The following is a 13,079-nucleotide window of genomic DNA, read 5'->3' on the forward strand; positions in this document are numbered from 1 at the left end:
TTCAGCATATTTCTTTAAAAAGCTTCTTTCTTCATTTAAACTGATGCCTAAAATGCACAAACATAAAAATACATCAAAAATACCAACAACTTGAGTCCAAAACACCAACTTAAGCCTGAAATGAAGCATTCCAAGTTGATATAAAATCCACTTATCACACCCCCAAACTTAAATCGATGCTTCTTCTCAAGCATAACAGACTCAAAACTACAAAACAAACCTAATGCATGAATGCTGTAAAAGTCCAAATCTGGGGTCAAGATTTGGTGTCACTAAACAATCTTTACATAAAATAAAGAAATAAATAATTAACCCCCTTAAAACCGGATCGTTTACAGGTTATGGTATGAAACAAGAATCTAACCTTCTACAACTCATAACAACTAGAATACAAGTGTAATTACCTTTATGCTACTGCCCTTGTCTTATTTTTTTAACATCGTCGTCCTTTCGCAGCGGAGATCTCTCTAACTTCTGTTGTCTAACGAAAGCTATTCACTTTTATCTTTATCTGCTTCTGAAAGAAATAAGAATTTACAAAGCAAGAGTGAGCCAAAATGCCCAGCAAGTATATAATTTGAGTTTCAAGCATTAATATCAAAGGAAAATTTCCGGAAAAAAGCTTTAAACAATTTTTAAACGATTCTATTTATTTGAGAGAGTTGAGCGAATAAACATTGGCTGTTACCAGCCTTTAATTATATATCCAAAAATGACAAGCGATTCCCAGATTCATCTCCTGAATCAGGGTTTTGTCCGGTTTTTGGAATCATAAAACTTTTCGAGAGAGAATATCGTTAATGGAGATCAACAACAAATTAGACTGGACACTAGTTCACACTTATATCCTGCTAATCAGTCAGGATACAGTGCAGATTTATACCTACTTGTATAGATCCAGTCGGGTTCCCAGGCTCTACGACCCATCTCAAAGCACCGGTCATGTCCCGGTCCTTAGGATTAAGTAAAACTCAATCCCATACATCATCATTATCCAGCCCGTGGAGTATTTTGATGTCAAATCATTTTGAATTAAAAACATCCCAATTCAGGGTTCACAAATAACCCGAAAGAATGGGTATTTGCTCAAGAGAGCAATCAAATTATAGGAACAATAATGAAAAGAACATGCATAATAAGAGTAATTACAGCGAAATGTAAAACATTTAACTATTCTGAACTTAGAATAGGAACGAAGAAACATTTGCAGTATTTAAAAGAAAGTTCAGGAATACTTGCATCAATAAGCTTTAATCGCTATTACTAGTTGACTTTGGTTCGACTTGAACGTTCGGCTTTATCATCAAACTACTATCCCATTTTGGATACGATCCCAACACTCATGCCCTTCGATTGGAACTTCATTGATCTCGACGTCTAATCACTAGATCATTCCTACTCCAATGTCGATACTTGGGTTTTCCGTCTAGGACCTACAGGGTTGAAATACCCTAATTCAGATAATCGCTTAAACTTAACATCAAATCGCTATCACTTCTACCCACACGGTTCCATATCTCGTCTCGTATTTATAGGTATTATTGAAATACACATAGCAATTATGGCTTGTACCTTAAAACTCGGTTCGGTATTTATTTCAGAAAATACGTATACTCGTCGTTTTGAAAAACAGGGTAATCAATTATTTATAAATTATCTTGTCTCAGCCGCAATTAAGTTTATATAGTATAATTATATATAGTTATTCGACGTCTCCGATAATTATAGGTTACGTTCCCGTATTTTTGGAATTAATTTCCCGAAAATCGGGCAGCGTCTCCTTTGTTTATCGGCCTACCCGTCGAAACAATTCGACGTCAACCCAATCAAAACAACACATCCAATCACAACTCGCAATCTCAATCACCAATACAATCTCTATTGTTTATTATTATTATCCGTACTTTTATGTTTTTGTTTGTATTTTTCATTTCGTAATTAATTTTTACCGAACTAATTTCATTTAATTAATAAATGTAGGACTCAGATAAAAATCATCATCGCCCACCATCGGCTCGCCGAGGCTCATCGCCGACGGCGATAAAATTTACGGGTTCCCGTTATATCAGGCATCCTACGTAAATTCTATCGATTATTTATAATATTATCCGCACAAAAATCTTTTTATTTCACGAAATGTTAATCAAATAATTCCTGCAAAAATTAATAAACTATTAAAACCAACCAAACACGGTAATAGGGGTGTCAAAACACACGCGCTAGGGCCGCCTCGCCGGAAAACCTGGCGGCAACCGGAAGGAACGAAACACAAAACACAGTCTAGCATAAACACACACACATGAATATATATACACGCTGTATATGTATACATACGAAAAGGAGGAACAACAGAAGGCCAAGCCGAGACAAACTGGAGACAAACCGGAAATAAGAGTCACCGGAAAGTGCCATGACGGAAACAGAGACGCGAGGGCCGTCGCAAGAAAAGAAATCGAGAAGGAAAGGAAGAGAAGGGGGTGAGAAAGAACAGAGGAATTAAGAGATATTAAGGAAGAGAGAAAGAAATTGAGAGAGAGAACCGTGAGAGAGAGAGCAGCTAGAGAATTAGGTCGGGAGGGATGAACAAAAAAGGGGGTGGGGGATTCAGGGATTTATTTTATATTTTTTTTCTTCTTTCCGTGGTTATCCCGATTCGAATCGCAATTACCGATCTCGTCAATAAATAATCTACGAGTAATAATAATCCAAAAGTTTATCGGAACATATTTAAAAATTCCCGAGATAATTAAAACTAATTATCATAAAAATTTCATAATTTTAAAATCATTTTTGAAACGTGGAGCCGATCCGTATTTTACAATTTTAATGATTACACATGTGGTTAAATAAAAGCTAGAAAATTTTCGAAATAATTTTAAAATTCTTGAAATATTCCAAACTTAATAAAATAAAATTTTCATAATTTTTGAAGCATTCTGGATTAAATACTGATTTTGCAATTAAATGAGATCAAGAAAATCATTTAAAGATAAATACTCAATGATATATTGATTTCAAAAGTTTATAAACTCCTAAAAATAATAAATAAAATTATAAAGTAATAAAAATAATTTTTTTGAGACAATTTTAGCATTTATAAGAATAATTATTCAATAAAATTATTTTAAGAACAAAATAATACCATATAGTTCAATAATTAATTATACAAATAAGGTTCGTATCCAACAACTACCCAAAATTAAGAATAAGGTAACACACAGTTAACATACCCATCACATATTTTATTTATTTAATAATTCGATGATTATATTTACATATCGGATCTTCTGAAAATAGGTTACTTAGCCGCAAAGTAACTGAAAAGACGATACGATTTTAATACCAGATTTGGATAATTATCAAAACAGAGCTTCCTATAAAACACTTTATACGAAAAAAAGGTACTAATATCTCGCCTTTTGCGAATACGGATTTTTATCGATCTATAAAATGATTAACGTATCGGAAATTTCACGTTGGGGCTCGTATAGGTCAAACCGTACCCCGGTTCGAAAAATTTAAAACACGAAAAGTGTTCAGAATTATCAGATTAGGTTAGGAATGAGTCTTTGGAAGAGTTTCGGGTTGTAGAAACACAAAAACGGTTGAAGTGGAACGATTTCTAATTTTATAAAGTAATTTTATAATTACGCAAAAATAATCATTATTAATTCTATAAATCCTTATAAAATCACATAACAATCCAAAAAATCCCAGAAAAATACCAAAATTATCTATATTTTATTCTAGATAATTAAAAATTAAAATATCCAAATTTTATTAAACATAACCACCCAATTATTATTATCAATCATCGAATAATTGACCACAAATTCACACAATAATCAAATAATAATTATTTATTGATAAAAATAATTACATAATATTTCTCGGACGTTACAAATGCAACTACGCAAATGCAACTAAATGATAATGCAATCGATCCCCTCAAAATAACCATAACCAAATGAATAAGACAATGCCTCTAAGACTACAATGACTCAAAACAGAGCTCGAAGAAAATCTCACAAACTAACTCACACACCAGAAACGTGTGTGTGTGGATGCTTAACAGGTATACTCTCGACACTAGATCAATAACCATAACTTATCTATCATTAAAACAATCACAAGTTTATAAACAGAATAGACAATAAACGCATAATGACTCATAACACCTTCATCCTACTAGTGTTATACAAGGATTCATGCTATTATTAAACACATAACAAACATGCTTATTTGTTCGTGTAATGAATGAGGTCCCAAAAGACTTATACAATATACCCTGTAGCGACCATTAGGTTAGCGGATCCCAGACTATGAAAAGCCTTAAGTCACTAGGCACAAAGTCCCCTAAGAACTTAATAACTCGGGTATTAAAGAGCTCACTCTTGATCAATTATGCATAAATACATACTTTTTTTTCTTTTTATTTTCTTCAGCAATTTCTGAATGAGTGTGTTTCGCTCCATCTCATTCAACCCTAGACTACTCATATAAATATGAGTTGGCTACTAGCCATTTGACGCCTAGCCTTACAACAACTAGCAATGAAATCCAAGCTTTACTCTAATTTAAAAATTCAGTTTTCTTTTGTCATTACGAGAATAACAAAAATTCTAAATATAAAGCAGTGATTAAATCACCAACACCAGTCCTATCAACTACCTGCTGCACATGAGAAGAACCCTCTGTAGGCACAGGAAGATCCGTCCAGCCACTCTCTATATCATCAAAAATATATCCCAAACCCTTATCATGGGGTGCACCTAAGTATGAATAACTCAAGTGATTTGCCAGTTGGTTGAGCTCAAGTGTGGGAGCTTCTTCAATAGTTAGTTCAAAACGCTCTTGAGAAATTTTCAGCTCTTCTAACCCAAGTGAATCGAATTGCATATCCAACTTCCTCTTTCACGGAAGTGCACTCAAAACCTGCATTTGCTCTACTCCTTCTTCATCTTCAATAATTGATTCCCCTATTAAGGATCTCTCTAAGGTATCTGACTTTGGCACTTGCTCAAGCTCTGAATTCATGATAGAGTCGACCCACTCTACTTTAAAGCACTCCTCTTTAGCTGTGGCTAACTTTATTGCCTTGAACACATTAAAAGTGACCTTTTGATCGTGAACCTTCATCGTAAGCTCTCTTTTTTACACATCGATCATAGTTCGGCCAGTAGCTAAGAATGGTCTCCCCAAGATAATGGGTATCATCTTATCCTCCTCAAAGTCAAGAATTATAAAGTCAGCAGGAAAGATAAGTTTGTCCACCTTGACCAACACATCCTCCACAATGCCTCGTGGATATATCATAGAACGATCGGCCAACTACAAGGACATATATATCAGCTTCGGATCAGGTAAACCAAGCTTCTTAAAGATAGACAAGGGCATCAGATTGATGCTAGCTCCCAAATCACATAAACACTTGTCGAATGATAAGTTTTCGATGGTGCAAGGAATAGTGAAGCTTTCAGGATCTTTAAGCTTTGGAGGTAACTTATATTACAACACAGCACTGCATTCATCCGTTAGAGCAACGATCTCTAAGTCATCAGGCTTCAATTTCCGAGAGAGAATACCTTTCATAAACTTTGCATAGCTAGGCATCTGTTCAAGAGCTTCAATAAAAGGTATATTGATGTGAAGTTTCTTGAAATCTTTCAAAAATTTAGCAAATTGCTTATCCAACTTTTGCTTTTGCAACCTTTTAGGAAAAGGAGGTGGAGGATATAACTGTTTTTCCCCTGTATTACCCTTAGGAGGAGTGTTATAAAACATATTTCTTCCTTGTTTCCACCTGAGCATCCTTCAACACTACTATTTCAGCCACAATCTCATTTTCTGGAATTGGTAAGGATGCAGACGCACCTGCATTCTGGACATAATTTTCAGAATCTTCATCTTGCTGAATTTGGGGGCTTGGGACCTTTCCAGACCTCAATGTGATTGCATTCACCTATTCTTCGACTTTCCTCTTTCCTGGATTGGCTTCTGTATCACTAGGGAGTGTACCAGGTTGTCGATTCAACACAACATTGGCAATCTTCCCAATTTGATTCTCCAGAGTCTCGATAGACTCATCCTGGCTTTTGCATATAAGAGCCTGGTTTTTATATATAAGCCTCAACTCCTCCAATTCAGATTTTTCATTAGCAGATTGGTCGACACTTCCATGCGGGTAGTGTTGAAGTTGGAGTTGTTGTATTGGTGCATACTGTTGCTGAAAACCAGGAGGATTGAATTGATTGGATCCAAACTGCTGATAAGGCTGTTGTACCGCATTCTGATTGTTGCTCCAGCTGAAGTTAAGATGATTTCAGTTGTCAAAATGATAAGTGTTTGGAACTGGTTACTGCGATCTCTCAAAGTTGCTCATAAACTGAGTTGATTCACTAGATATAGCGCATTGCTCTGTACAAAGCTCACAAACACTCGTCCTCTGATAAAATCCATAGTTAGCCAGTGAATCAATCTTCATAGACAACGCCTTTAGTTGAGCAGTGATAGTCGTAGCTGTATCCACTTCAAGAATTTGTGCTACCTTGCTCTATGACAATCTCTGGGTTGGATACTGATATTCATTAGCAGCCATCATGTAACACCCCCAGATCCGGGGTCGGGGATCCGGGTCGTCACGGTCTTTCTTTCCACAATATCACTTCACTTAATTAATAATAATAACCTTATGCTGTGACCCCACACTAACAAACACCACAACCCGTTATAGTCTCAGAGATGAAATTTAAATAAGTACAAGTCTTTGAATCCACAATTTAAAAGTTATTACAACCCAAAATGATTACTTGATAAATTTACAGTTAACTGCCATTATCTGCCACAAGTTATAATTATACATAATTTGATTCTCAAAATAGAATGCCTGATCTACCAATGGATCTACCTCTGCAGCTATAGCAGCCACAACATCATCGGGAAGACGCGGGATGCTTCCCACGCGCTTGCGCTGGGTCTGCTGGAGTCTGGCCATCTTTCCTAACTGTTGTTGTGTGATGAAGAAATAAAGCAAGAGTGAGCCTTACAGCTCACAAGATAATATATAGTGATAACAATAATACAAGTATCTAAATGGATACTTACTAGAATTCTTTATCATGAGTAAGGTAATTACTTACTGGATATAAGTTTTAAAAGAAGATGAAGTTACCAATTACTTCACTATACTTATACCATTTTTTTTGAAATCTACTTGAACTACTACTGTTCGAAGTATAATAAGATTCACGAGGTCATCCCATAGATGAGACCACAAATAAAACTTGAAAATATTTGATCTTTGAAATATTTTGAAAAGAAATGAAGTTACGAGATACTTCATTCAATGGATACACCAATAAAAATGTTTGACCCTGTCAATGCTTCGGCAACCACCCATTAGTAGCCTTTCGATCGAAATGCTACGGGTAGTGTTGCAGAATTATCCAAATGGATGATGAACTCATTACGGGAGTTTGCCGCACCAGGAAGACCACTTACGATGATCAGTCGTAGTAGTACAACCCCACCATTTTCTACATGTAGAGGAGAACCTGTCGGATTTACTTGTCAACCGAACACTGAACTCCTAAGGAATGGACCGCCTTAGCGGAACTTCCAGGCCATTTGGGCCAATATAATAAGGCTGGGCCGGCGCCACTCGACCACTTACGCCACTCCTAGTTCAGATGAAATCCATGACTCTGAAACGTAAAGCTCGTTCCCCCTTTCCCCAAGTAGAACTTGTTGATACGGCTCCACCAAGAAGTCGTATCTAGTTGGAAAGGAAAACTCACCGATATTTCCCAGGCGATGCCTGTTAATGGATTAACTTGTTCCAAGAATTTTACTTCCCGAGTGTTGGGTAAGTAATCAATTCATTTAACAAAACAGCAACCTTGTTGCGAATATAAAACACACCACAGAGCCGGATCTCTCAGGTTTTGAGCGAGTATTTAAATCCCCTTAAAAGGAAGATCTTAAATATAAAAATGAGTTTTGGGATCCGCTCTATCTTTTAAAAATCATTTTGAAGACTCGAAAACACTTTATAGAGTGTTTGGAGTAAAGCTGATTTAATGAAGTAAATCAGTCCCCAGAATATTTAGAAAATGACTGAATATTATTATTTAAATAATATTCCCATAAAGAATAATCTTTATAAAAATAATTGAAGTAAAAGTATTAAAACTTATACTTGAAACGAGTATTAAATAACCAAAGATATACTTATATGAAAGTACTATCTTTATTTGAATAATCGAAAATAAGTTTGATTATTTACACCTTATTCTTTAATAAAATAAAGAACAAATCTCAGCAAATAATCGGAGTCATAGATCCTCAAATGAATATTCAAAAATATTCATTAAACAATATAAACTGAGTCATAAGCCCTCGAATGAATATTCAAATAATATTCAGATAATAAAATAAAAGGAGTCATAAGTCCTCGAATGAATATTCAAAATAATATTCATTTAATATAAAGGAGTCATACGCCTTCGAATAATATTCGAAATAATATTCAATAATAAAATAAAGTTAAAGTTATCGAATAAACCTTATTCGATTAATAGTTTTGAAAACTATGACCATATATATATATAAGTATAAATATATATATATTTATATCCATATATACAAAATCTACTCGGGATCCTCGACTCCCGGTTTTAGAAAATATTTTCACCTTTGGGTCCCTGTACTAAGGGTATATGCAAATTACCGTTATCCTCTAGCATAGGTATTATCAACTGAATCAACAGATATATATATGGAAAGAATGCGAAACAGGCATGCATATATATATACCATAGCAGCATGCTTCAATATATAACAACATTTGCTAATTAACCAACATACATCTATCGCAAGATAATGCAAATACATATATTCATCACCACAACAGTTATAACGGGTAGAAAACTTGCCTGAGCGACTTGGGGTGATAAAAGGCTCGGGACGAGTCTGGTAACCTATAAACAACAAGTAAGTTGGAATTAAACCAAAGTCACTTGTAAATCTATACTTTAACTAACTTAGACTCTAACGCTTGTTTTGTGCTTACTGATTTGCCTAAGTCACCCGGGTACCCTCGGCTCCACCATTTTTAATAATTTAACCTTTACGAGTTTTAAGACGATTCCTTCGCGAGTGTCTTACCAACTGCCTAACACACTTACCATAAATGTTTCATACATTAATTAACCCTTTTCGATCTTTAACCTATGTTTCAAAGTAAGGCGAGGGGAAAAGTTTTGTTCGCGAAACGCCGTTACTTGAAACGGTCGTTTCTCCTAAACCGTGCATCGGAATCGAACGAACTACATATCAAAACGAAGCTCGTAACATGAGCTATCTAAAAATGGCAGTGGTCATAATCTAGCAGGGGGTTCTCGGGTCCTAATGTTATGCACAAAAACAGTCTAAAGAAAATCGGACGTTACGACGGCTATGTTTACGCGATTTCCCAATTTAAAACCATTCAAAACCAACCCAATTCAACCTCAAATCCAACATACAACCAACATCCATCCTTATCACATCATAACAAACCCAACCAATTCAATTTTAACATTCATACTTATGCCTAAGCTTAACTTTAATCATACTTAAGTTCTTTTAATCAAAACAACTACATTTACCATTCCATTTCACTACCATTTCAAATCCCAAACTCTAAATCACAACATCAAGCTACAAAATCACCCTACTAATCAAAATCATCTTATAATACATAGGAATCTAGGGTTTGGAGATGATATACCTTCCTTGAAGTGGTGGGAGGAGCTAGGAAGCCTTAAGAAGCTTTGAGAAGTCTTAGGAATGCTTGGATCTTCAAGGAAAACAAGAAAAACTTCAAGTTAAAAACTTGAAAACACTATTCATAGTCTTCTTCTTTGATTAAATGAAGAAGATGGAGAAGGAATTGATGGCTTAAACTCATGATATAGCCCTAACTAAGCATGAAGATGATTAGGGAATTAACTCACCAATTTAGGAAGCTTGGATCTTTGATTTTTGAATTTCCTTGCCTTTTGAATAGTAAAAAGCCGAGAGCTCTTCAAGAACAAGCCTTGGTTCTTTTTGATTTTTGATGAAGAATGAATTTACTTGGCTTGGTTGCTTTGTTTTTGTGTTTGATTTAGTCAATTACCTTGTTGCCCTTGAATTTGTGTGGTTCTCATTCAACCACACCTCCTTCCCTCCCATGTCATGCTTGTGTCATCCTCATGATGTCATCCTCCCCTCCTTGTCCTCTTTCTATTGGTTGGATGACATCATCCCCACTAATCCCTTTGATTAACTTCCTAATCGTTTGCCTAATGACCGCTGATCTGTTATACGGTTCGCTTAACTTTCGTTCTCGTTTATCGTTTGAAGGATCATACCCGGGATCTTATTACTTAGGTTCCCTTAACCTTTCTCAATACATTATATTTCTTTTTATGATCCTCTATCATAATCCTTTAATTTAAATCCTTTTTTATCCTGTTACCTTATACTCAATTCTCTCCGTATCTAGTGGATTTCCGGGAAAAATCCAAGTGTTCGGGAATTGGATTCTGACGATCTTTACATACACTTATATACCACATAGAGTACTAATAATATCCCAGAATATCCATAACAGAACCCCTACATAGTGTGGCATGAAAAGTTTTCTCATTCAGCTAAAACACTATTCACAAGGGTTACAAAAAGTTGAAAATTTTGGGGTTATTACAGTCTCCCCTCCTTAAAAGGATTCCATCCCGGAATCAAACAGAAAACAAATGGGGGTACTTTTCTAGCATTGTGCTCTCTAGTTCCCAAGTTGATTCTTCCACGTTATGATTCTGCCATAGTACTCTGACTAGCTTGATCACTTTGTTCCGAAGCACCTGCTCCTTCTTATCTATAATCCTTACTGGCTTCTCCACGTAAGTTAGATCTGGCTGCATATCCACCTGCTCGTACTCCACTATGTGTCTGGCATCCCGATGATACCTCCTTAGCATTGACACATGGAACACATTATGAACTTGTTGCAAATTAGGGGGTAGGGCTAGCTCGTAAGCTAACTTTCCAATCCGTCTTAATATCTCAAAAGGTCCAATATATCTTGGGCTTAGTTTTCCTTTCTTTCCGAACCTCATTAATCCCTTCCAAGGGGATACTTTCAGCAGTACTAAGTCCCCTACTTCATATTCCTTGTCCTTTCGGGCTAGGTCTGCATATTTCTTCTATCTGTCTTGGGCTGCTACAAGTCGCTCTCTGATAAGATCCACTATATCTTTGGTCCTTTGGACCACTTCGGGTCCGAGCATCTTCCACTCTCCTACTTCATCCCAGTATAAGGGAGATCGACACCTTCTTCCGTACAGGGCCTCATAAGGCGGCATTCCGATGCTAGCATGAAAGCTATTGTTATAAGAAAACTCGATCAACGGCAAGTGATCATCCCAACTTCCTTTAAGGTCTATTGCATAGACTCTCAACATATCTTCTAGTGTCTGGATGGTCCTTTCACCTGCCCATCCGTCTGGGGATGGTACGCGGTACTCATATTTAACTTGGTCCCCGCACATTCCTGAAAGCTCCTCCAAAATCTGGAGTTGAACCTGGGGTCTCGGTCTGAGACAATGGACGCTGGGACTCCATGTCGCGTCACTATTTCCTTAAGGTAAATGTCCACCAGTCTATCGACTGTGTATCTCTCATTGATAGGAATGAAATGAGCTGACTTTGTCAGTCGGTCTATAATTACCCATATGGCGTCGTGATTGGCTTTCGTCCTTGGCAATCCTACAACAAAATCCATCGCTATCTGTTCCCATTTCCATTCGGGAATCTCCAGGGGTCGTAAGAGTCCACTGGGTCTCTGGTGCTCTACCTTTACCCTTTGGCAAGTCAAACATTTGTTTACCCATTCTGCTACGTCCCTCTTCATGTTGGGCCACCAATAATATTCCTTCAAATCCCTATACATCTTGGTACTTCCCGGGTGAATGGAATACCTTGAACTATGGCTTTCATCCAATATCTCATCTTTAAGCTCTTGAACATTCGGAACCCAAATCCGGTAGGAGTACCTCATTATCCCTTTATCATCTTTCTCGGTATGGATCTCCTCTCCAGTCATTGACTCTCTGCCTTCATTCATCATTTTCTCCTGGCATAATCTGATCTTTTCCAATAACTCTGGCTGCATTGAGATCTCAAAAAGCTTTTCAGTTCCGGTTCCGGTTACCTTTACTTCTATTTCCATTCTCTCAAAATCTCTTATCAATTCTTCCGAAGTCGTTATCATTCTGAGTCTTTCCTTTCTACTAAGGGCATCAGCCACCACATTGGCTTTCCCTGGATGATAGAGAATCTCACAATCATAGTCCTTGATTAGTTCTAACCATCTCCTCTGGCGCATGTTGAGCTCTTTCTGCGTAAATATGTACTTGAGGCTCTTATGGTCTGTGAAAATCTCGCACTTCTCTCCATACAAGTAGTGCCTCCAAATTTTTAAGGCAAATACTATTACCGCGAGCTCAAGGTCATGAGTAGGATATCTAATCTCGTATTCCTTCAGTTGTCTCGACGCATACGCAATCACTTTACCGTGCTGCATAAGCACACACCCTAGTCCTTTGTGCGACGCGTCACTATATATCACAAAATCTCCTTTTCCGTCCGGCAATGCCAACACCGGAGCCGTTATCAACCTTTTCTTTAATTCCTGAAAACTGTTCTCGCATTTCTCCGTCCATTCAAACTTCTCTGTCTTACGAGTAAGTCGGGTCAAAGGGGCTGCGATCTTCGCAAAGTCCTGTACAAATCTACGATAGTAGCCGGCCAATCCTATAAAACTCCTTACCTCTGTGGGTGTGGTTGGCCTTTCCCAATTTGAGACCGCCTCTATCTTGGAGGGGTCGACCAATACTCCTTCCTTATTGATCACATGTCCTAAAAACTGTACTTCATTCCGCCAGAATTCACACTTCGAGAATTTGGCATATAACTGTTCCTCTCTTAGTATTCCTAGAGCTATCCTCAAATGCTCTGCATGTTCTATCTCAGTCCTTGAGTAGATCAAAATATCA

This window comes from Apium graveolens, chromosome 9 (genome assembly GCF_009905375.1).
Source record: "Apium graveolens cultivar Ventura chromosome 9, ASM990537v1, whole genome shotgun sequence".
In the NCBI taxonomy this organism is placed as follows: domain Eukaryota; kingdom Viridiplantae; phylum Streptophyta; class Magnoliopsida; order Apiales; family Apiaceae; genus Apium; species Apium graveolens.